Source organism: Triturus cristatus, chromosome 1_1, assembly GCF_964204655.1.
Source record: "Triturus cristatus chromosome 1_1, aTriCri1.1, whole genome shotgun sequence".
NCBI classification, from domain to species: Eukaryota; Metazoa; Chordata; class Amphibia; order Caudata; family Salamandridae; genus Triturus; species Triturus cristatus.
In genome coordinates, this window is record NC_140579.1 from 520,126,934 (window position 1) to 520,153,845 (window position 26,912).

Below are 26,912 nucleotides of genomic sequence, written 5' to 3' on the forward strand. Positions count from 1 at the left end.
TTTACAACCAATCACCATAAGGGTATTTGGACTGATATAAGGTGTACACTAGAACTAGTGACATCATACATCAGGCCAACTTCTCACATTGGTGAGCAGCGGTTGGGATCTGAGCTTGCTGTCGTGATACCATTGTAATCTTGAGATACTAAATTGAAAGATCACACAGATATTGTTTAGGTACATATAACATAGATTATAATACTTAAGTCCTACTGGACTTAGTGGTTGTAGGTTGAAGGGAGTAACACACCCTGACTACAACTACTAGAGAGGTTTAGTAGATACAACTAGTGTAGGTAGGTGCACACACCACACCCTCACTAGAATCATGTCCCTGAATGGAGATCACACTGATGCTCCCTCAGGAGAGGAGAATCCTAGACAGGTTCCCTCTAGATATGATGCATTCACTTATCAGGAGATGAGACAACTGTGTACCTCCAGGAGATTAAAACAGGGTTCCAACCCTACCCTTAGACAGCTAGTGGAGCTTCTGGAGGCCTATGATGCTGAAAGAGCTGCCAAGTATGGTGCCATAGCTGTAGATAAGGGTCTACCCACCACAGAGGAGTCAGATGGGGCTTCAGATGAAGAGGTAGACAGCCAGGGCCAAGTAGGAAGACTTAGCCAGGCTAACCTAAGCTTACATGGGAGTTTGCATGGGGTCCCCCCATACAGACCCCCAAGTGGGCTTAACCAGAGAAGCAGGAGGGACAGATCCCCTTCAAGGGAATCCATCCACTCCCATGTCTCTAGCATCTCTAGTGTTTCCTCTCACAGGGGAATGACTTCCCCTGAGAGAAAGGAGCATGAAGCCAGAATGAGGGAAGCTAATATGAGGATTCAGAGGGAAGAACTTGCCCTTGCCAAAGAGAAGCTTGCTCTGGCTAGAGAGCAAAAGTTAAGTGGGTCAGAACCCACTGGTGGCAGCAATATCCCTAAGGATAGAGACAGGCACTATGATAATAGAAACCTGAGCAAGATTGTCCCTCCCTACAAGTGTGGGGATGACATCCACAAATGGATAACTGCTTTGGAGAGAGCTTGCAAAGTACAGCAGGTACCCCAAAGTCAGTGGGCAGCTATCTTGTGGCTCTCCTTCTCTGAGAAAGGCAGAGACAAGCTCCTCACAGTTAGTGATGAGGATGCAGATAATTACACTGTCCTGAAGAGTGCTCTAATTGATGGGTTTGGCATAACCACTGAACAATACAGGTTGTTGTTCAGGGATACCCAGAAGACACAGACTCAGGACTGGACTGACTTTGTAGATTGTGCCACTAAGGCTCTGGAAGGCTGGCTAGTGGGAAGTAAGGTTAAGGACTATACAGGATTGTATAATTTGATCATGAGAGAGCAAATCCTTAACAACTGTCAAAACCAGCTACTGCATCAACACCTGATTGATTCTGATCTGACTTCTCCCCAAGAATTGGGAAAGAAGGCAGATATATGGGTCAGGACTAGAGTTAAGCAGAAAAACCAGAACCAGGGCGGTGATCAGAAAAAGGCAGACCAGAAGGGTAATGATCAGAAACAAAAAGACCAGAAGTCTTCACCAGGCCCCCAAAAGGCTCAGGGGGAGGGTGGTCCGAAAAAGGATAAAAAGAAAGATGGCCAAAAGAAACCATGGTGCAACTATTGTAAGTCCAACTCACATTGGTTTAGTGAGTGCACCAAAAAGGATAAGCCCCCAGCCACCATTGCCCCTAAGGCAACTGTACCCCCTAGTCCAGCTGTAAGTGGTGGTTCCCAGCAAAAGGGTGTAGTAGGGTTAACCCTGGGAACTGAGGAGGATTCTGGCCTAGTCAGAATACCTACTCAGGCTGTTCTGATCTGTGATGGGGACTTAGCTTTGTCCTCTACTGTAGGCCCCAGTAACCTGGGCAAGTACAGACAGACTCCTTTTATCAACCAAAGAATGGCTCAGGCCTACAGGGACACTGGGGCTAGTGTCACAATGGTGACACCTGCCTTTGTGGACCCTGGACAGATCATACTAGGTGAGAATTACCTAGTGACCAACGCTAGCAATGCCACTACCTCCCATAGTGTGGCTATTGTTAACTTCTCCTGGGGAGGGGTAACTGGCCTCAAGAAAGTTGTTGTTAGTTCAGACCTTCCTGTAGAGTGTTTACTGGGCAATGATCTTGAAACTTCAGTTTGGTCTGAAGTGGAGTATAGGACCCATGCAGAAATGCTGGGGATAGATGCACATGTCCTTGCTGTGATCAGGTCACAGGCCAAAAAGTGCACCATTGAACAAGTGCTGGATCCTGAAACTATGGACCAGTCACAACCCAAGAGAAAGAGCAGTAGGGTTAAGGCTGTGCCTTCCCCCCGCCTCAGGTGGTGGATCAGCCCTCCCAGGAGGATGATTCTGAGAGCCCTGAAGGAACTGTCCTAGAAGAACTTGAACCTGATCAGGTTGAGTTTCTTGGGACAGGGGGACCTTCAAGGGCAGATCTGAGGCAGGCTCAATTAGACTGCCCCTCTCTTGAACCCCTCAGACAGCTGGCTGCTGCTGAGGCTGCAGGGAATGCTCAAGGTACCCATAGAGTGTATTGGGATGAAGGGCTACTGTACTCAGAGGCTAGAGACCCCAAGCCTGGTGCATCCAGGAGGTTGGTCATACCACTGAAATTCAGAGGCTTCCTTCTTACCTTGGCCCATGATATTCCCCTTGCAGGACATTTAGGCCAAAACAAGACTTGGGACAGGCTTGTCCCTCACTTTCACTGGCCCCATATGTCAGAAGATACTAAGGAGTTTTGTCGCTCCTGTGTCACCTGCCAAGCCAGTGGCAAATCAGGTGGCACCACAAAGGCCCCCCTCATACCACTACCTGTGGTGGGGGTTCCCTTTGAAAGAGTGGGCATAGATATTGTAGGACCAATGGACCCACAAACAGCATCTGGGCACAGATTTATACTGGTGATAGTGGACCATGCCACCAGGTATCCAGAAGCTATTCCCCTGAGGACCACAACAGCTCCTGTTGTGGCAAGGGCCCTGCTTGGAGTATTCTCCAGAGTGGGCTTTCCAAAGGAGGTCATTTCTGACAGAGGTGCCAACTTCATGTCAGGATACTTGACTGCAATGTGGAAGGAGTGTGGTGTGAACTACAAGTTCACCACACCCTATGACCCACAGTGCAATGGGCTTGTTGAGAGATTCAACAAGACCCTAAAGGGAATGATAAAAGGTTTACCAGACAAGCTTAGGCGAAGATGGGACATCCTTTTACCCTGCCTTCTGTTTGCTTACAGAGAGGTCCCACAAAAGGGGGTTGGCTACAGCCCTTTTGAGCTTTTGTATGGGCATCCTGTAAGAGGACCCCTATGTTTGGTGAAGGAAGGATGGGAGAGACCTCTCAGACAACCCAAACTTGACATAGTGGATTATGTACTTGGTCTCCGCTCCAGGATGGCAGAGTATATGAAGAAGGATTCTAAAACCCTTGAGGCAAGCCAAGAACTCCAAAAAGCTTGGCATGACCAAAAGGTTGTGCTGACTGTTTACCAGCCAGGGCAGAAAGTGTGGGTGTTGGAGCCAGTGGCCCCAGCAGCACTCCAAGACAAATGGTCTGGACCCCACACTATTGTTGAGAAAAAGGGAGAAGTCACCTACTTGGTGGACCTTGGGACTCCCAGAAGCCCCCACAGGGTGCTTCATGTCAACAGATTGAAGGCATATGTTGACAGGGCAGACATGGGCTTACTCATGGCTACAGATGAGGGGCAGGAGGAAGAGAGTGACCCTCTCCCAGACCTGTTGACTCAGAACCCTGATGATGGCTCAGTTGATGGTGTGGTCTTTTCTGACAGCCTCACTGTCCATCAGCAACAGGACTGCAGACAGGTTCTGCAATCCTACAGACATATGTTCTCTCTGACCCCAAGTCAGACAAACTGGTGCACCCATGAGGTGGACACTGGTGACAGTCTGCCTGTGAAGAGTAAAATCTACAGGCAACCTGACCATGTCAGGGACTGCATAAAAGTTGAGGTACAAAAGATGTTGGAGCTGGGAGTCATTGAACCTTCAGAGACCCCTTGGGCTAGTCCTGTAGTTCTTGTGCCAAAACCTCACACCCAAGATGGTAAGAGAGAGATGAGGTTTTGCGTGGATTACAGAGGTCTCAATGCTGTCACTAGGACAGATGCCCACCCAATACCTAGGGCAGATGAGCTCATTGACAGACTGGCAGCTGCTAAGTTTTTGAGCACATTTGACCTGACAGCAGGCTACTGGCAGATCAGACTAGCTGAGAATGCAAAGGCCAAAACTGCTTTCTCGACCCCAGGAGGACATTATCAATTTGTGGTAATGCCCTTTGGTTTGAAGAATGCACCTGCCACTTTCCAAAGGTTGGTGAATCAAGTCCTTACTGGGTTGGATGATTATTGTGCAGCTTATCTTGATGATATTACTGTCTTTAGCTCCACCTGGGAGGATCACCTGGTCCACCTGAGGAATGTTTTGGAGGCCCTGCAAAAGGCAGGCCTCACTATCAAGGCCACTAAGTGCCAGATAGGGCAGAGCAAGGTTGTATACCTGGGCCACCTAGTTGGTGGGGGTCAGGTTCAACCACTGGAGAGCAAGATCCAGACCATAAAGGACTGGACTCCTCCAACTACCCAGACTCAGGTCAGAGCTTTCTTGGGCCTGACTGGGTACTACAGAAAGTTTGTTAAGAACTATGGGTCCATTGTGACACCACTTAATGACTTGACCTCCAAGAAGATGCCAAAGAAAGTTCAGTGGACAGTAAGCTGTCAAAAAGCATTTGATGACCTGAAGCAGGCCATGTGCAGTGCACCTATTCTGAAAAGTCCAGACTACTCCAAAGAGTTCATTGTCCAGACAGATGCTTCTGAGTTAGGTGTGGGTGCTGTTCTTTCACAACTGAATGTAGATGGCCAAGACCAGCCCATTGCTTTTATAAGTAGAAGGCTGACCCCTAGAGAGAAACGTTGGTCAGCTATTGAGAGGGAGGCCTTTGCTGTGGTTTGGGTCCTGAAGAAGCTGAGGCCATACTTGTTTGGCACTCACTTCAAAATTCAGACAGACCATAAGCCCCTCTTGTGGCTAAATCAGATGAAGGGTGAAAATCCCAAACTTCTTAGGTGGTCCATTTCCCTACAGGGGATGGACTTCACAGTGGAACATAGACCTGGGACTGACCATGCCAATGCAGATGGACTCTCCAGATATTTCCACTTAGAACATGAAGACTCAACTGGTCAAGGTTAGTTTAATGTCCCTAAGTTTGGGGGGGGGGGGGTTGTGTAGGAAAGTAGGGTCTGCTTTCTATGTTCACCCCCACTTTTTGCTTTTGCTTTACTGGTTTTCGACTTAGATGTGGCTGTGGGCCTGCTAATCAGACCCACAGCCCTGCTGTTCTCTCTCTAAATTGATACTATGTACTTTAGGTGCATAACCCATTGGAATAGGATCACCTTATTGGCCCCTGTACAGTGTATCCTAGGTACCCAGGGCATAGGTGTACCCTAGGCCTACCAGGGGCTGCAGCATGTATTATGCCACCCCTGGCTTGGCCTTCCATTATGACACAACTGGCTGATCACTCAGCTGGGGCAAGGTCGTGTAATCACCCCTTGCTTAGGTGTAGTATTCCTATACCTAACTTACATATAGACACATGTGTACCTATCAGCCACTCCTATGGCAGGCCTTAACAATCCTGGAGGCAGAGTGCTTGGTAACATGTGTGATGGTGCTCTAGCATGAGCTGAGCCTGTCTGCAGCTTTCGGAACCATGTCCTTATAGCTGTTCTATGATATAGCCTACCATATACTCTTAAAGTGCCTTATAATCTTCAACGGTTATGGTAACTATGGTTTGGCTTTATCAAAACATGTCTTGTAAGGTGTCTAACACTTTGGAATGATACCCCCATCCCATTTCTGGGGATGAGGATATTATCCCTCCCTTCTAGAGGGAGAAGACATGTTGTAACCTACTTACCCGGTTAAAGTTAACCAGAGGCCCAGCATCACAAAATGGATGCTGCTGCCACAGACACGAGTCTGACCTCCTGCTGCTGGGAGTGATCCCGGCAAGGGAGGCTTGGACAATAGGTTTCCTGCCTTGGGAGGTGCGAGCACCACCCCAGACAGGCCTTAGTGTATTGGGGCAGGGAGGGATGAATAGAATGAGACATGCCTGGGGCACACAAGGTGTCCCGTGCATAGTCCAGTTCAAACCGGTGCTGGGGCACTCCAGCCCCAGTCCTGGCGCGAAACTGGACAAAGGGAAGGGGGTGTAACCACCCCCCTCCCAGGTCCCACCCATAAGGCGTGACCTAGCAGGTATCCCAGCCCCCCAGATTAGTATAAGAGTGGGAGTTGGGCCTCAAGACTTTAGATTATCCTGAACCTGCAACTTGAACAGAAACTCTGGACCTTCGACATTCGACGAAAGAAGAAGACTGAAGAATCTCCCTTGTGGCCAAGGAGTGGCTACCCTGTGCAAACAGGCACCATCAAGAGACTACCCTTTGCTTTGCTAAAGTTCTACGAGGGACCGACTGCAGAGCCCGACCAGAACCTTGACTTCCAGACTTCTCCGACCCTGATCCACATCCACAGCCGTGCTGAGATCCGTGGAGGCGACGAGAGACGTGGGACCGGCTACCTGGGAAAAGTGGCTAGTATCTTCAAGCGCAGCTTCTGAGGCACCCTCGAAGTTGTGCACCGGGGATTGAGAAGCCCCAACCCCAAGCACCATCTGCACCGAAGATCAGCCCCCCCACACTCCACGAGTCCTGCGTGGGGCCCTTCTGCATTTTCCTGCTTGCCGCGTCTGTCCGGTTGCTTGCCCGCTGGCTAGTGGCCTTTGAGACGACGCACCCTGAAATCTTCAGCGCTGGTTTGGCTCCTCCAGACTGGCTCCCGCTTCTCTGCCAAGGAGAAGCACCCCAGACCTTCCTGGTCTGCACCAGAAGCAAGTCCTCCGTTCTTCGTGGGTTCCGCTTGCCAAGGCTTGGTGAGTCCTAGTCCAACTTCGACGCCGCCGACAGCAAGAGCCTTCGTGGGACAGCTCGCCTCCTGGTCCTGGTCGTCCTCGATGTTTCCTGGTCCTCGTGGCTGCAGCGACAAGCTTCACCTTCACCTGCAATCTTCACGACATCGCCTGATTCCTTCCTGGTTCCACGTGGTCACTAGATAGTGACCTTGACTCTGTCCCTTCTGCTTGCAGGTCTCCTCTCCTCTTGATCCCAGCCTTGGGATCCACCGGACACTCTGCACTGACTGCCTGTCAGCAACTTTCCTTCAGGCATCCATAGAAGTCCACGACGAAACCCGACGCAAGTTCACACCTATGCACCCGCAGCCTGTGGGCTAGGTAACTTGGGTACTTCGGTGCTCACAAGGGTAGTGACTATCCTAGGGTCTAGTTTCCGAGTCTCGACTTTCTAGCTATACCAGAAGTGTCCTAAAACTGCTTATTTCTAACTGCTAGTGATTCTATAGACTTTTACGCATTACGCGTGAGTGTTTCCACTCTGCACCCGAATCCCGTGGGCCTCCCACTTCCTACCTGTTGCTAGTGTAGTGTAGCCCCAGCGATTCCCTAGGCCTAGGCCTATCCTATTTCCGTGACAGTGGTCCTTATACCACTTACTTAGTATATGGTTTGCGTGGCCCCTAGGGCCTAACTGTATTACTTACGTGTGTGACTTAATGTATGCATAAATAAGACTGTGTTGTACTTACTTCTAATCTCATAAAGAGTGCTGAGGGTTTGACTAGAATAAATACACTTTATTTTATATATATATCTGTTGTGGTGTCCTTTCATTTGGTATTCAAGGGATTATATATGGTATCACAGCTGGCTTCACATGCCATTCAGAGTTTAGCCTAAGACTGCTCTTGTCCATGCTACCACTAGGATAGCTGGTCTATAAGGTTGACTTTACAACCAATCACCATAAGGGTATTTGGACTGATATAAGGTGTACATTAGAACTAGTGACATCATACATCAGGCCAACTTCTCACAGCGGGCAGTGTGTTAGTGACTAGAGCAGAGAGCATGAGCATGCAAGCAGATAATGGAGGAGAGTTATGTTATGCATGACTCTTATAGAGCGCCTTTATCATGTATTTCAGTTGTTTCTGAGTCTCATAACTCCCTGCTACGACATAGCAACAGTTGATAACAAAACTGCATACCCACTGTTGTGCTGTCGTAAAGGCCTTCCAGACCAGTCTGACAGGCCTTACTGAGGGAAGGAACACTGGAGAGGTGGCAGGGTTTGGTCAAGGATAGCAGGTAAGTTTTTTTTTCTTCTAACTTTGGGAAAGGGATACATAACAGCTGCTATGTTATATATGGCTCCCCATCACTCCTCAACTGCTGCATAGTAGCTGAAGGCAAGGACAGATGACTTTAAGGACCATACATAACAAAGTTGTAGAAGGGTACAAATGGGATTTACAGGGATGTTTTTCACCTCGATGTTCTAAATGACATCATAAATCACTCAAGCTTCACTCTTGTTGTCTATTTGATGTCACTCAGAACCCGTTGGTGAAAAACGTCCCCATAATTCACTGTTACCATCCATAATTTTATATGTTCTCTCTGCTGTGCTCCCACTGGGGTCACCACGAAAGAACACGGCTGAGTGGGTGCATATTTCAGGAGGTTTATAAGCAATGCAGTCTGCCCAGACAAGGGTTTGGCAAAAGAAAGAAAAACAAAAATAAATGAATGAATGAAAGGTGTGCAGTGTGACTTCCATTTTCATTTGCTCTAAGTGAAAATGGAACAAGCAAGACTAACGCTGATTAGGAGACATTGACCTTACTGAGAACAGCTGGTTTCAAGCTGGCAGGATGACAGTACTATTAATGTACAGAAATGCAGTACCAAAATCACAAGCGTGCTATGTTCTATTTGTAAAACTAAAAAACACTCAAGTGAGGTCAAAAAATGAGTACCCAGCAGCCCAGACATGCCGACTCTGCCACTGAAGTGCACTCCTTTTCATGCAGCTGTACACATGCAAAATGCCATCACTCACAGAACAAAACAGCTCATGGATGAAGAGTGCTGGCCCACTGCTCCATGCTGTATTCTGTGGTGGGCAGATGCAAAATATGAATAACACTTGAATCGATCAATGAACAAAGAGGGCTCTCTGAAAACCATCGTATTTAAGTATATCTGTTGTTATTATGAATATTTTGGAAAACATGATGTATGAAACTGCTAAAGCTGTTGCTAGGCCAGACTTAAACAAAACAAGCATTTGCAATGCAATAGGTCTCGCATTTATGCGAGTTTGCGCTATTGACATTGCAAATAACAATGCCTTTTATTTTTGTTTTCCTTTTTAAAACATAAATAAAAGGCATTGTCATTTACAATGCCAATAGCTTAAAATCACCTAAATGCTCGACCTATTGCATTGCAAATGCTTGTGTTTGTTAGGCACGGGGAGATTAAGGGCCAGATGTAGGAAGCCAAATTGCGATCGCAAGCATTTGCGATCGCAATTTGGCTGTGAGCAATGTAGGTCGGCAAATACTCTCTCGCAAAATAAGGAATCTCAAAAATTGCGATTCCTTATTGTGCGCAAGCGTTTAGAGAATCGCAATTTGCAATTCTGTAAATGCTATGCTAGTAGGCATCGCAAATTGCGATTTTGCCTTAAGGAATCGCAAATTACCACCAACTTGAAGTTGGTGGTATTTTGCGATTTCCTTTAACCCCTTCTGTGCCCATGACGAGATAGTCTCGTCATGGAGCGCGGTTGCGCTGTGCCCATGACGAGACTATCTCGTCATGGACCCCGCCCGCTAATACAATGCCCGGCACAGGAGGGGGAAAGGGCAGGGCACTCAAGGGGTTAAAAAAGCACTTTTTTGCTTTTTTCAAAGTGCCATGTGCCACACATACATGCCCTTAGGGCATGTATGTGTGGCCATTCATTCCTATGGGCCTCTTGGCCCATAGGAATGAATGGGAAGGTATTCCTTGATTGCGTATCTCAATTTGCAATTCGCAATTAAGGAATGTTAAGGAATCGCTATTATTTTTTTGATTCCTACATACAGTCCATTTTGCGAGTCCTTAATAGAGATTCGGTAAAAATCGCTATTAAGGACTCGCAAAACTGACTTTACCTACATCTGGCCCTTTGTGATTTGCCCAGAATCACAGGATGTTGAGTATCTTTGCCTAGACTGGAACCCGGTTCCCCAGCTTCGAAGTCGACCGCTCTAGCTGTAAGGCTACATCCTCTCATTGTTGTTCGGCTAGAGGGTAGCTTCTAGACATTCGATTCTTTCCTACTCTGACCAGCTCACTCCCTTTCCCCATTCAAGACAAAGAAGACACGCCATATGATGTTTATACCGACCTGCCACACTGACGCCAGCTCACCAGCTGTCTACTGTGCTGAGGAATTTCCTGGGGATTATCGCCCTGTGCCCGCAGCATCAGGTCACAGAGCAAGCCTTTGCCTAGGCAGAAGCCCGTGGCGTGGTCTCACGCTGGCACCCCAGCTGTCCTCTGGACCCAAGCTTCCATTGTCCGCTTCTGACGGTGCATCTGGGGGCGGATGCTGCGGTCTGCCCGTGCTCACCTCTTCTCACGACTAGCTCCATTGCTTCAGGCTTTGAAGAGGAGCTACAGATCGAAAAATTGTGAGGAAATGTAGCTGCAGGGAGCAGGGGGGGGTCTCTGTGAGGGGCTAGTGCAGAGCGACTAGAAATCTGCAAATCCACCCCACGCACCAACATTGAACAGATATTTGGGGGTTAAAAGAAAAAATGAAATTGTTCAATCAGATGTTAAAAATACGAGGCCACTATTGAGTGGAAACAGAGCTCCGGAGTCCACTTTCGATTTAGGCGCCAAGGACATCACGCACACGGGGTGGCGCTGGAGACTGTACGACATGGATGTTTTGAAAGTCCCTGCCGGCAGCAGTGCAGGAGGATTACAGGGTCTTTACGTCACTGTATCGCTTCCAAGTTTCCAGCACTACCAGTCAGACGTCACTTGCACATTTCTGCAGCCGACTACCTCTGCCAGGCAGCGACTACTATATTCGAGTAGGTATGCAGCTCAGCCAGTTACAAGCGCGCCGCAAGATATAAACTGCAGGAAACAAGTAAATAGGCCAAGCGCAGTCTCTAAAGTGAGCGGACCGCGCTGCAAATTAATTAAATAAACAAGCGCAGCGCAAAAATGAAAGCGGCTCACGCGGCAAATTAATTCAATAAACTGCAAATTAATTAAATAAACAAGCGCAGTCCCTAAAGTGAAAGAGAACCACACTGTAAATAACAAAAAAAAAAAAGAGTGCTTACTGACTTATGTAACACCACAAGTAAAAGATCCAGTTCCGATAGGCGGTCCCAAAAGGAGACAGGGCGGTAACTAGGAGGGACTAAGAAATCTCATTATCAATCAGAAGCCAGCGTTTACCATGGACGATGACGCCAGCCAATGAAAAAATATGGGCGGGACTTCCACACCACATCTAAAAAATACCCTAATACAGCATGCCTCGCAAAGTGTACAGTGCATGCGCTGCAACGCTAGGCGAGACCTAAAAAGAAAAAAGGGGATATCAGAGTCCTCCACCCTGAATGGTTACAAAAAATAAACAAAACTTCATATCAGTAGAAGGAGAAACGTTGCTCTGAACATTAAAAGCTAAATGAATACAAGACTAAAACTAAATTTTATTATTGTCAAAAACGAGCGAAAATAGGATCCCAATATTATTTTCTACAATATCATCCTCCGGACATTAATGTTAAAGCAATTAATTGATGCAATATAAACCCATAGAATCCTCCCCGAAAATAGCCACTGTTCCATGTAGAAGCGATATTACTCAATTTTTCTTTCCATCTTCCTGGCATCAACATTGTTTTCCTCTCCAGCCAAATAATTTAGCTTTTATTAGATAAGTTCCACTTTTTTTTCACCCTCTCCTAAATTGTTGTTTTGCAGATCTCCACACCATGCCATTTTGGCTTTGAATCTTTTCCTTGATCCTTTAAATCAACTCACTTTTATTGTTCCATTTACTTGACCACATGTGACCACTATATTATGGCATTCGGATGTCAGTTACATCAGTCAGTGAGGGCATTTTTGTAGTGCACCCTGGAAACGTAATCACCCCTGCAAATGTGCTGAACAGTAGCCTGAAGTGATAGAGGAACGTGTGAGCAGACTTATGGTGCGTTACACACATACAAAATCACTTACCTAGGCCAGTCGCTTGTCCTTTGAGTGCCAATCAGATTTGGACTCTTGAGAGTGGAGACAGTGCTCTGTTTTCTGGCCAAAATTCAATGCCAATTATCTTCAAATGTCACATACCAACTTTTTGTCTTCTACTACTACACCTGGGCCTTTCTGCATCCAAACTGTATTAATACCATGAACTCTTCGGATAGGTAAGCACTTAATAAATAAGGTAAATAAATGATTATACAAACTAGAATTATAACTTTTCCAGGCGTAGGTCAGATCTGAGACTTAAAGGGCTCTTTAAATCGTCAGCTTTCCCACTCCATGAGCAGAATGATCCAAAGATCTTGTGAAACATTTAACAACCATGTTTGCAAACTGTGTATTCCTTCGTTTCCTTCTTCTCAGAAACCATTTTGTAGATGACCCTGAGGGCAATCTGCTGCAGATACTCTGAACCTGGAGGTGACCACTAGTGGTCCTACAAAATTTAATTTTTACCCTTATGGTGTTAGCATCTCTACATCCAAGCGACATCAACTCAAAATGCCTTCTGTTTGATCTCGTTCTAGAAGACATATGGTGCTTTAAAAAAAAGACCCATACACTAATTACTACTTGTTTTCTGTTTTGGAATTATAGCATGAGTGGTACTGATTTGTCCTACTTTTATTTTTAAAGAGATTATTTCTCAAGGGAATTGGTAACGACACTTGGTTAGTGTACCTAGGAACATGTGATTAGCTTCAGATTGCAAACTACAACTTCTGTGCACCAACATAATTCTTTACACTGAGCAGCGGTGATTGATCTTTCACCCTAAATCTGCAGTTCTCATTTCCTCTTGCTATATGTCTACATTGTCCATATTGTTTGTTATGTAACATCCATTGTGTTTTAGTCCTTAGACACTACAACAGAACACAGTGACCATCTCCAGGAGCCTAATCCCAATGAGAGAATAGAAGGAACTAACAAAGAGGAAAAGGGCAAAAAAGCACCAGGTACAGGACGCTTCAGATTCCTCATGTATCACTGTTTTCTGACCATCCTTGTATGTCAATGTGCTAAAACAATGATGCATTATTATATAATAATATATGGCAAAATCTATTTTACAAAAGAGCATCGACACTTGTGGTCTGTGTAAAGGTTTATTCAGACATTGCAAACAAACAGGTGAACACTCTTATTGGTACTTACTTCTAGAGTGCTTTAAAAGGAGCCTCTCTACGATCATTTTCTTTCTACAAAAGAATGTTGTCGCTGTGATCACCTAGACGGGAATTTGTATGTAGTACTATCAAAGAGTAGTTGTGCTAGTGAAGAGCCAATAAGTCAGGCACACACTAATTTCCCTCTGACTGTTGACTGACCCTTATAAAATGGAATGCAAGATTAATATTCTGTTTCTCTCCTAATATTGTTATAATGTGGCACAGTGTCAATTTTTTTTAATATTAGCCAGTTCCCCTGCTGGTAGTCCAGTTCTCTCAAAATGTCTCCAGTGCATACACAAATGATCCACATGCAAGGCCACCATTTCTTTGAATTTTGTATCTTTTCAGAAGAGGTTTTCTGCTTATAACTTGGCTAGAAAGTACTCCTGAATCGAGGAGGGTTGTGGTGTGCAGATTGTCTCTTGGTGTGTTTCTTTCAGATGTGTGGGGTGCTCAAGCGCCAAGATCCTATTTGTAAAATGCAACTGTAAACCCAGTCAGAACAAAATTGCAAAAATAAGTGATTTATGCAGTGACATGTATCCAAACAAAATATGTGTATTTTCATGTAGTTCTTGGAAACAAATGACTTCTTGAAGCATTTTCTCTTGTTGGTTACTCGTGTCTGAGTTGGGCCACAGTTTCCCATCACCCAGACATGAATGTCCAGCACCTACCTGAAGCTCAACCCAACCAAGACAGAATTACAGCTATTTGCCTAGAATAACAGTCAAGATACAGTACAAGCCTGGTTGAATAACATGAACCTTGACAGCTTCAAAGCCAAACTTTTACCGAATGCCATGTCACTTGGATTCACCCTTGACACTAACCTACCGTCAAGGAACCTATTGCCAAAAAAACATAAGGATGGCCTGGAATCAGCTCTCTCTTCTAAGACAACCCATTTCTTCCAGAAAATGGCTGCAGAGCATCTGTCAAAGCCCTCTTACTTTTTAATCTGGATGGTGGTTATATAATACTCCATGGCCTCTGTCATTCCACACTGGCACCCCTTAGGGGCATCCTGCACACTGCAGCACATGTCATGCAGTGCCTGGAGAAGTATTATATCACCCCTATCCTGATGGAACTCCATTGTCTCCCCGTGTCAGCCCTCATCTATGGAGTAAAGCTGCATCATTTACAAAGCCATGTTTACCCGCACCAGTGCTTATCTTGCAGACAGTCTCACCATCTGTGGTGGATTGCACACCCAGATGCAGGGCACCATGAGATTGTAGACTAAGATGTGCAGAAAAGAAAAAACAAGACCGCAGACTTTTTCCACTTATGCACCCAGGATTGGGTACAACGTTCCGTATCCTGCAGGACCTCCCCAATGCTACTCCAACTTAGGAAGGAGTTGAAGACCCGCCTCCTTAAAGCTACATCACAATGCATTATGCTCTTTTTTAACCATGTATAGTGCTCCGCTGCCTTTTGGCTAGTCCACCATAGAAATACAATATACATACGTACATGGATGCTTTCAATATGCACAATGGTCTGCTTTTTAGGACTAACTGTGAAATACAATCTTATGTACTGATGACTGGTTTTGTATGTAAAGCTTCAACAATTAATGCATGCAGTTAATTAGAATAGTGTGTTCACTGGAAAGCCTCTCATCATTTGTGTTGGATAAGAATTCACCTGAAATCTAGATGGTCAACAAAGTGCCCCCTCTCGTTTATACAAAAATGACTACTTCTATCCTTACTTTCTTTTGAATGCTTCCTACAAGCTCCACCAGTTTCAAAGAGTACACATTGGAAACTTTTTAAAAAAAAAATGTATTTGTTTATTTTATTTTTTAGGAATGGGGCAAAAAAGTAACGATATGACCATGGACAGCACGGATTCCAACAAAGTACGAAATAAGCTGAAAAGATTTCTGCAAAGGAGGCCGACAATACAATCTTTGCGGGACAAGGGTTACATTAAAGGTGAGAAGTTTGGGACGTTGTTTGGCATGTAAAGAATAGTGTTAGCTTTGGAGAGATCATTGTGAACCTGCAGAAGAAAGACATTGATTGCATTTATTTTTAATTCATTACCAAAGAGAGAGGAAGATGATCTAAGAAATGTTTCATATCCAAGGCTTAGGGGATTTTTGGAATATCAGTTCAGACTCTTCCTTTTCAACAACGTTAGAAGTACTTAATGTTGAATGTGGCTGATTCAAGGCCAGACAAGCATATGCTGAATGTTAGCAATGGTTGTTAACCTCGCTCTCTTGTTTCCAGGTGTGCAGAGTTTTTCATGGGCAAAGGTTAAGATGTGTATCTTAGGAGGTGTAGCTGATCTATATTTTTATTTGGCATCACAAAACGTGTTGGAGTACAATAAGGTCCTCTTCTAGGACACAATGACCTCTTTTCATTTATTTTTTTACCATAGAGGGTGTGGACTGTGTATTACCAACTGGGATACTAGCCCTAGTAGTTCAATTTTGGAATACAAATGGACGATCCCTCCATTGTCCAAAAAGCTATGGTTGATTTCTTAGTTCGGAAAATGTAAACTATGAAGGTTCTCCAGACTACTATTTGAATACTTGCTATTGGGCCAGATTACAAATATAAAAAAATGCATATTTAATCTCAGGTGCATATCAGCCACATTGTAGAAATAATCCATGATTAGGTCAAAAGGTAATTCACAATTCAGGGTCAATGAAAGTGTTTTTATTATTTCAGATCAAGTATTTGGCTGCCTTTTAAATGTACTTTGTGAAAGAGACAAGACCTCTGTGCCGAAATTTGTAAAGGAGTGCATCAGGACAGTTGAAAACAGAGGTATACTTTCAGATTCATGTTAACTCTCATGGGTGATGTAATTATGTTGTACATTAAAATACCAGTGCAGGAAAATAGCTGTAGATGTAAGTGATGTTGCTAAATTTCTCTTTCCATCTTCCTGGCATCAACGTTTGTTTTCCTCTCCTGCCAAATAATTTATCTTTCATCAGATATGTTCCACTTTCCTCCTTTCTTAAATTGTTGTTTGACTGATATCCACACCGTGCCATTTTGGCTTTTAATTTGTTCCTTGATCCTGCTCCTTTTTTCCTTAATTCTTGAAATACACTCCCTTTTATTGTTTCACTTACTTGACCATATATGAGCATTATATTACAGCATTCTGATATCCATTACACCAATCAGTGCAGACATTTATGTATTGCACCCAGGAAACGTAATAGCCACTGCAAATGTGCTGAACAGAGACCTGATGTAACGGAGGAACATACAAAATCATAAAAATCTTCTTAAGGCATGCTCCCTGAGTTTACTTTAATAGGAACGTTGAAAGTGATGGTTGTGTTGGTAGGACAAATGCTCTAAGATGAAAGAAATTTAGTTTAGAAATTAGTCTAAGACAAAATAAAGAAATACATTGCTGTGTCTCATTTGCAAAGCCATTTATCAATCTGAAGTGTCTTAATTTGGACAAAAGGTGACACCATCTTGAGCCTCAAAAAGATCTCCATGGGCAAGATGTCTGAGCGAGCCTGTACCCTTCATGATACTTTCTCTAGCCCCCTGATGGGCCCTAAGCCGCCAATACTTCACCCCTGTTTCCTTTGCTCAAAAAGAAGGTGACTAAACCAAAGGAGGCCCAGTGTTACAGGCAGGTATCCATGAACTGCCACGACAATGGCAAATAGTTGTCACCATAATGGCTGTTGAAATCTTGACAGTGATGGCATCTGCTGTATGTGTAATTCATTCTAATCCCATAATAAGGACAAAATATTTACACATAGATTCCAGCTGATCCATTTTTGTCAGCAAACTTTCTTTTTGCAAATGGTAATTTCATTTTGAGGTATAGACTTTTGAAATCGAAACTGCATTTCTTTTTGAATTGCTCAGGTCGTGGGATTAGATTGTATATCCCATCAATTCTCATGTTATTTTGGATTGTTCTTGAGCGATCACTGTCCAGATCTGGGGGAATCTACTTTCATAGCTTTGGTGTTCTTTAAAGACCACCTGATTCCTAGATCTCACACCAATCAGCGTTATTCAATAAGTTTATTAACATTCATAGTCTTTGAAAAAAGGCAGTGAAGGTAGGCGTTAAGTATTTTTACACTTAAATAATCCTTGAATTATAACACACTAGTATTATATTGACACATATGATGCATGTCTTAGTACATTGTTTAAAACATGCCTTTTTCATTAGATTTTTATTAGATTTCAAGTAAGTATACTAGCAAACAGTTCCTGCAAATGCTGCATCTAAAGTAATAGTGCAGTTTCTAAGCATAACGTTTGCAGGATGTGAATGACTGGTATCTTCAGTTCCCCCGTCCTTCCCTCCCTCGTCCCTTCCCTCTCAAAAACAATAGCAACTATGCTAACCAGTTCAGAGCATCATATCCTTCCTCCTCTTTGGATGGAATCATTACCCTGTATGTGTGTATAAGAATATCATCTGCAGCGATATACCATCTTAACTTTTCACTCCGGGGTTGCGTTAAAGATTGTCACACCTCAATCCCTACTAGATCAACATGTTTACAGATCACAACCGTAGTGGGCATCTGAAAGTCAGTAATCCTATTGACAGGTAAGACAAAAGCAGATCCCATATCGCTTTGAAGTCTATCCAAAGATCAGTCATTGTCATAGAAAGTTTCTCCATCACAAGAATGATCCAAGGTAATTAGTGGCAGTGCAAAATGGACTTTATTTGTGAATGAATACATTTTTATTCATGATCAGTTACTTAAAATCATTACATGAAACAACGAACACAGAATTTCCTAGGTAGAAAAAACAAACAATAGAGGTGCAGGATGGACAGGTTCTTACTTTCCCAAATGTGAGGCCAAAGTAGTTTTCACTGCTCTCAAGCAATTCCATGAAAGAGGCAATCTGCTTTAGTTTGATGTTCCAGACGAGAGGCGCACAGGCAATATTCGAGAGAAGGGAGTTTCACAGTATTATTTTCATTGCTGCAAGGAGCTCATCCCAGAATGGTCTGATTTGGGGATATTCCCATCAAATATGGCTGAAATCACCCAATGGGCTTCAGCCTCTCCAATGCAGGGCACTTGTGAGCGGGTAGAATGTGTTTGCCTACACTGAGCAGCGTTACCAGTCAATTACTATTTTACAGGGTCCCTGTCTATCCAAGATACCACCCGGGTTTTGAGTGATATCTTGCCAGTTTTGTTTCTACTGATTCTCTTCCTCCTCCCTGCTCAGGCTTGTAGTCCAACTTGCAGACTTTACAAAATTTTTTAATGGAGTCAGGTCGTGGGTGGCTGCCTCTAACGCCAGAGTGCATCACCCAATATATAAGTTAAGTGCAGTGGAATTTTTTCGCCTTGTCAAGTTTGAAGACATGTCTCACAGATCAAAATCTTGCCTTATGGTTTATGTCTGATGTTGTGAGGTAGTTCATGTGCATCCATGTTTGGAACAGGTCAGGCGTTGGTGCTGATGTAAAGGCAAGGATCAAATGGATAAGGCTGTGTGATGAACGAGATTAAAATAAGTTTACGCATTTTGTCAATGTATCCATGACTGTAAGCATGATATTCCCAGGGCTGCAAATATTGGTGTCTGTCAGTCTATTCTGCTTGGACTTTCATGCTAGGTCCCAAAGGGCTCTGCCTTTTGTTGCCTGATCCATTTGTGGCTACAGTTTCAGTCTCTATCTAAGAAAATGCATTGTCGTGCCACGCTGTAATAATTTGGGAAATCTGGGAGGGCTATTCATGTCAGATAAAAGGGTAAATGGTCTCACTCTTATGTTTAGAGTGGACACTGAGAAATGTATTACTCTTTAAAATACCTCACAAAAGGCATCAAGTGTCGAAATAAGGGAATCAATATCAGATATGGCGCCCTGCTTGGTCTAGCTGCACTGGCATCAACAATTTGGCACCGCTCCTACACCTTGGGATGGAGGGAGCCACAGGGCCGGACTGACTACCGGGTGTTTTGGAATGCTGCTGGGCTGGGGGCTGATTTCGTTGATGGGGACCTGCGTGTACTGAACGAAATTCGTTTTGCTTTAATTATTTCAAAGTGCACGCAGGTCTGCATGAACGAAATTAGCCCCCACCGCAGTGAAATCAGCCCCCTGCTCGGCAGAATTCCAAAACGCCCGGTAGTCAGTCCGGCCCTGGGGAGCCATCGGCCACCCCTCCACAAAGGGGTCGATTAATCTTTTTCTTCACCACTGCCCCTGAGTTTCTCCCCGATTTTAGAAGCAAAGTGGGGGCTCCCTAACTGCTACGTATCACCATCCTCACGCGTGTGCCATTTTGATCAAGCATGGGTCACCACACAGGTGTGGCCTCTGCTTCAATGCCACTTCTCTACATGACTGCCTAAGGTCTCCACCAGCTCTCCTGACCCCACGGCACTATTCAGCCATGCTCAACATTAGGGCTTTTGTAATGCTGGATGGCGCCTCGATGCAGTCTGATGAGGGTAGGCCTTGCAGAAGCCCTGGCGCAGAATGTCTTTTGTAGACCTAGCCATGACCACACACCCTTTATTTCATTATTTTAATAGGTTAGGTTTATATTCAATTTGTGGTATGAATGATGGCTAAAAATGGATGATCACAGCTAGCCTTTACATAGTATTCATCACAAATTTTAGAGTCCACTTTCGCGGCTGAAAATAGGGAACACAGTAATAGTAGTAGAAGTAATTTTCCACATGTGTTGAAAGAAAAGCACTACTTCAGTGTTTTCTTTTTTTTTTGAAAAAAGGAAATGCACCCTATACAATGAGCAATATTCTCTATACACAAATTCTATTACTTGCTAATCAGTTTGAAGTGCCTATTGCTTCTCACTGCACGTAGACAGGCAAGTCTTCATTTACCTTAAATTCACCAGGGAAAGGTAAAATAAATAGTAAGAGTATTGTAAAGATAAGAGCTCAAGTCTTGGTAATGGAAAGTCACTTGCCCTCTTTCAGAGGTGTAGAGAATATTACAATCTACTCATCAATAGCACGGATGCCACAGAAATATTCTTGTCCTATGACACATTTTGTGTGCCCTTTTTTTGTGTTCTCCATCAAAGTACATATTAGGGGCAATGTTCATATTCTGCGAGAGGTGTGATAATGGCAAGGTTTAAATTGAAGAATCTGAGTATGCCACCTTTTTAATTATATCAAACTCTAAATATGAAAGGTCTCAATGTAATTCACTTTTTCTCAGAGGCCCTGGGTATTGTAATGTTCTAGGAATACGTGCAAGGGCACTAGGACCTGAGGAAAAAGGAAAGGTGGGGGTAGAAGGGAAGCAGAAAGGGAGGAGCTAGGAATGGTGGAGAAGGAATGGGAATGCGAGTGAAGAAACATGTACGCCAATAAAGCTTCCATACATTGAATACAATTGTGTCGGTGTCATCTCTACTTGAACAATGACACGACAGCTGGCGACGAGAGTGGTTACTGGACCCTGATGCTCACCTTATGCTGACGGTGGAGTGAAGTTGGGAGCCCTGCTGTGTTACGAGCTTCCTCTGCTGAGACCCATTAGCCCACCCCGGTCGCGCGGTGCTGTTGCTGTGTTTCCGCATCGTCGGGTGCCCACCCTGAACGCGCACTCTGTTTCCTCCTTCCTGCTGCTACAGGCAACACCGGGAGCCTACCCCGGTCGTGCAGGACCCCTGTCGGGCTGCAGAGTTCTGTGGTCTTCACCCGAGTTATGCTGCCGGTGGCTGTTTACAAGTGCAGCTTCGTGCTTGAGTGCCTGCTTTGCCCGCTGTGTATGCAGCTGCGTGTGCTTGGTGGGCAGTCTGTACACTGTTGCTGCCTCGTGCCTGTGCTCCAGGGCTGAAGCCTCCCAAGGAGTGAGCTCTGCCAGGTGGCCATCTTGAGGTCAGGCTTCTCCTCCAATCCACTGCCAGGATTCCAGGGCAGCCATTACTGGGTCAGGTGTCCATACAAAATCCCTACAAACACATACCAGATGCAAAAGAGAGACAGAAAAGTCAAGTGATGGTCCATCCTACTTTCCTCTCATTCAGGAAGGACATCACTATCATTGCCAACAGTGCCTCCAAGGATATTTGCTGTACCTGAAGCATTCTGGGATTTCTCTCAGTCCTTTTCAGCAGTCACATATTCTGCCTGATTGTACATCGCTGTGATAAGTGCCACATGCCATACGTTGTGATTCCTCCTGAGACCAGATCACTACCGGCCGCCTGTGTGCAGAGATCTTCACCATGTCTGGCTCGCCCACCTGGCGACAACTCCATGTTTCCCGGGGCAGCAGCGACCAGCCTGAGTCTCCGGCATCATCGTCACAGACAGGAGGACATAGACTTCCCATGGTGGGAGTACCTTTTCTGCGCCCGCTGGAACCCATGGTTCTTGTATCTGGTGGAGGTATGGGTCTTCGCTGGCAAGAATGGCTGGAAGACTTTGAGGACTTCATGGAAGGCTCACATGTCTCTGACTTGGCTCAACAACTCATTGCACTGCGCGATTTGATTGCTAAGGAGGTTGGTGAGATTATAAAAGAGCTTCCGGCTGAGGCGGCGTCTTCTTATCTCCATGTGCGTGACGCACTTAATAGAAAATGTCTTCCCAAATGAAACATTGACTATGAACGATACACTTTCAATCTGGCGTCCCAGAAGAAAGATGAGTCCACAGGAGAGTTCATTATGCGCCTCAAACGCTTAGCACAATACTGTGCATTTGATTCTTTCACGACTGAAGACACCCTTCGCATACGAATCATCGAAGGCTGGCAATCGGAGTCCCTACGTAGACGCTTTCTGAGGAAAAGTTACTCACTCGATGAAATTGAAGAAATGTCCAGAGTTAAATGCTATCGCTGTGGTTACGATTTTCCCCACATGGAATGGTGTCCTGCATTAGGTCAACGATGTAGGAAGTGTGGGAGAGACAATCATTTTGAGAAAGTATGCAGTGCGTCCCGCACAGACAATCACAGGCAGTTGAGACAATCCAGTACTCGCCACCATGCTAAGGCAGTATGGGACCGCAGGGACGCCTCCACCAGCTCATCACAGTCAAGCCTTCGCTCTCACGTCACCTACAGATTGCGGTGCTCATAATCTCGAGAGTCGAGGTCACTCTCGCAGTATCGACAGTGACGAATATGTCTGCATGGTCTCGGATCCAGACAGGCTGAAGAAATACCCGCGATTTCATCTTCAAATGGGCAAACACTTGGCCAAATTTGTGTTGGACAGTGGGGCATCTCTCAATTACATTTCAGTTGCGGAGTACAACAAAATGAATCTGCAACCTCGCTTGCACAAAGCTGCTGTGCGAGTCTACACATGGATGTAAAAAAAAAACTCTTCCTTGTTTGGGACAATTTCAGATTGATCTCACATAGAAAGCTAGAACTGTTCCGGCTCGCATTCATGTCATTGAGGGGCCTGAAGCAGACTGCCTCCTTAATTTGCCCACAGCGGAACGACTTCGGCTAGTGGAAATACTATATAGAGTGTATGATGACCCTGACATAGTCCACAAATTCCCAAAACTATTCACCGGACTTGGGAAGATAGCTCACTTTCAAGTTCGCCTGCACATCAATGAACATGTGACACCCATAGCACAACATCACAGGAAAATACCGTTCCATCTTCAACAGTCTGTTGAGGAGGAACTACAAGATCTTCTGCGGGCAGACATCATTGAGAGAACTTTGGGACCTACTCCCTGGGTATCGCCTGTGGTCATAGTACCCAAAAAAGGATCACAGGGCAAAGTTTGTCTCTGTGTAGATATGAGAGCACCCAATACGGCCATCGAGAGGGAGAGGCACCCTGGACCTCACATCAGTGACATGATCACGTCGTTGAATGTGGCACAAGTATTTTCCAAATTAGATCTTAATAAGGGCTATCACCAGCTTGAACTCCACGAAAAATCAAGATATATCACCACGTTCTCGACTCACCAAGGTCTGTTCAGATACAAATGGCTCAGCTTTGGAGTTTCTTCCGCGGCTGAGATCTTTCAAGAAGTATCAGAAAGGTCATTCACCATATTCCTAACTCCCTCAACTACAGTGACGACATTCTTGGGTACGGAGCAACGGTACAAGAACATGACCAGGCACATGACCGAGTAGGTCATGCCCTCTTGAAAGCAAACCTAACACTCAATAAAGACAAATGTGAATCCCACAAATCAACACTGAAGTTCTTTGGACGCATCTTCTCAGGCACAGGAATGAGACCAGATCCTGAAAAAAATTGCAGCTTTGAACGATACCCCTCGCCCTGGCGATGCTGGGGACGAGCGTTCATTTCTGGGAATGACAAGTTATTGTGCACGTTATATCAAGGATTATGCCACCATCAGCTACCCCTTGCGAAAGCGGACTAAACAAGGACACACATTTCAATGGACAACTAGATGTGATTAAGCGTCTCAATATAAGCATCTGTTGAGTCGGCCAACAATCTAGCTTACTTCAATCCTCGGCGGAAAACCGAAATCACTGTGGATGCCAGTCCAGTGGGTCTTGGAGCTATACTGGCTCAGTATGACAGGGAAGGTGATCAAAGTCACATTGTGGCATATGCCATTCGTAGCCTGACCGAAACAGAGAGAGCCTACTCCCAGCCCGAGTAGGAAAGTTTGGCGGTGGTCTGGGCCTGTGAGCACTTTCACATTTTCATCTATGGAAAGCACTTCACGCTCATTATGGACCATCAGGCCCTGCTAACCATATTCGTAAACCCCGAGCCAAAATGCCACCCAGAATAGAACACTGGGGTATCCGTCTTCAGGAATACACATAGACAATTGTCCACAAACCTGGAAAAGCTGCAAACCCAGCTGACTACATGTCGCGACATCCTAAGACATCCTCAAGATCAAACCCGTCGGTAGCGGAAGAATACATCCACTTTGTCGTGGCTCAAGCTAAACCACCTGCAGTCCCTCTTGAGGCCATTCTTGAAGCCACCAACGGGGATGTCACTCTACAAAATGTGAAACACTGCATCCTGACAAACAGCTGGAGACATCTGGAGGAATCCGGACATAACAAACTTGTTGACAGCCATGAACTGACTTCGTTTCGACACGTAAAGGATGAATTATCCATTACCTCATATGGTCTCCTGCTAAGAGATAAAAGGATTATCATTCCAAAACAGCTGAGCCAAGGAGTTGTCAACTTAGCACATGAAGGGCACAGAGGTGTTGTAGCTACTAAGAGAGCGTTGCGTGAGCAGGTCTAGTTCCCCTCCCTTGACCAGATGGTTGAATCCACACTGAAAGACTGCCCTCAGTGTCAGTTAGTTAGTCAAGAAGAACCACCTGCACCTCTACAAATGTCAGAACTGCGGAGGGCGCTTGGCAACATGGCGCAGTAGACTTCTTTGGCCCGCTACAATCAAGTGAATACCAATTGCTCACCTCATATCATCAACCAAAGCGGCCACTACCGTACCCATACTGGATGAAGTATTTGCAGCGTGAGGTATACCGAAGGTAGTAAAAACAGACAATGGCCCGCTGTTTAATGGACAAGTTTGCTGCATTTGCTACCCATCTCAACTTTAGACATCGGAAGATCACTCTCTTGTGGCCACAGGCCAATGGGATGATAGAAAGATTTATGGCCACTCTGAAAAAAACCATACAGCAAGCTGTACTCAAGGCGAGATGTTCAAATGGCGTTAAACGAGGTGTTACGAGCATATCGAACCACACCACACAATACTACGGACAGATGTCCAGCAACTTTGATGTTGGGCCGCACAGTGCACACAAGAATACCGACCTGGGAAGACTCGACTGGCCGTACTCGTCAAGACTCAGATCATGAAGAACTAGCAGCAAGAGATGGATTCAAGAAAACCAAGATGAAGGAATATGCAGAAAGTCGGCGGAAAGCAAAACCATCATCCTTTTAAGAAGGAGACTGGGTACTTCTACGGCAAGAACAACAAAGAAAAGCTGACAGTCGATACCACACTCGCCCACTACTAGTGACAAAACAAAAGGGAGCTATGATCACGGCTGCCTCAGATGTGTTAAAATCTGGTTTGCGATGTCAACATAATCGGCGCCATCTTGTCCCCTCCCAGGCTCGCACGCTCCCTCAAGCAGTAGCCATTTTCGAAAGCGCCATGGCCCCTCTGCCCCTCCCCTCCCCCGCCGACCACCAACGCGTTCCCTAGGCGCTGCAAAACATCCCCCACGCGCCGGTCGCCCCCGCTCCCTCATACATAGGCCATGAACCCTCTCCTCCTGCGCGACCCTGCCATGGAACCACATCCCACGCCTGACCGACACCTTCTTTCATCCCATACATGGTCATACATCCCTTTGATAACCCCCTTCCTCTGCGCCCGACTGTCCGAACTGATCCCAGGCCATCACCTAGCCCTGCGGACGCAGTTTTATTGCCCCTACTGTAAAGGAAGCACCTCACATCTAAGGGATTGCAGTAGATCAAGGCCCCCAACCCCTGTGACCCGATCAGTCGCACTCACCCCCCGGGAATTGGCGGAATGTCCAGCTGTGTGATAGCCATCTCCTACTGTGGGTGGGGTGGGGACTTCCACTGTAGATATGTGTGGGAACGAGCCTGAAGTGGGGATTCCAAGGATGTCTTTCCATACATCAAAGTCTCAACAAGAATGTGTAACATGTAATAAAGCAATAAACCTGTGTATAAGAGGCCAGGCCTCAGAGATGTGGTTAGAGCACCTCGAGACGACACCTTGCTGTCCGATCTGATGTGTTCTGCTCCGACGGAATAAAACTTTGTTTCCTGCCTTCCAGTCTCCGGCGCCTGCCTCTTTTGTTGGTTAATCATCGAATGGTGTAAGAGGCGATTACCGCCGGGCAATACTTGAAAAGTTACCGACTGAACCTGCCTACCATTTAACAGATGACCAGAGAATAACACGGAATGTGGCGCATTTTCATAGATGCTCATCACCTGTACGAGAGACATTGGCTGTGCCAGAAAGTGCAGCGAAGGAGGACACGCACGGGATGGGAGATGTGCACCAGTCTCCCATCTCTCTTGATGAGAGGGAGCAACCCACTCAAGAAGTTGATTGCAGGCCACAGTGACTCCATCGAAGGCCCATCCGCCTCATTGAAGAACTGTAACTATGTTCATGTTTTTATCTTTAGTTTGTGGTAAATGTACCAGTTGATTTAAGCTGTTTAAGAAAGGGGAGATGTAATGTTCTAGGAATACATTCAAGGGCACTAGGACCTGAGGAGAAAGGAAAGGTGGGGGTAGAACGGAAGCAGAAAGGGAGGTGCTAGGAAGGGCAGAGAAGGAATGGGATTGTGAGAGAAGAAACATGTACGCCAATAAAGCTCCCATACATTGAATACAAATGAGTCGGTGTCGTCTCTACTTGAACAACGACACAACAGGTATGTACGGTCTCTATTTAAGCCAACTTTGTAAAAACA

The 26,912-nt window shown here is 45.4% G+C and overlaps 1 pseudogene across 1 annotated transcript in view; it reads left to right on the forward strand.

Annotated features, from left to right (window-relative positions):
• LOC146870525 (rho GTPase-activating protein 27-like) overlaps positions 1-26,912 on the forward strand; it is a 1,164,614-nt pseudogene that overhangs the window by 1,062,016 nt on the left and 75,686 nt on the right. Inside the window, exons 13-15 of the transcript XR_014978312.1 lie at positions 13,158-13,260; positions 15,297-15,425; positions 16,179-16,277. The product of XR_014978312.1 is annotated as a rho GTPase-activating protein 27-like (transcript). The remainder of the gene's footprint in view (positions 1-13,157; positions 13,261-15,296; positions 15,426-16,178; positions 16,278-26,912) is intronic.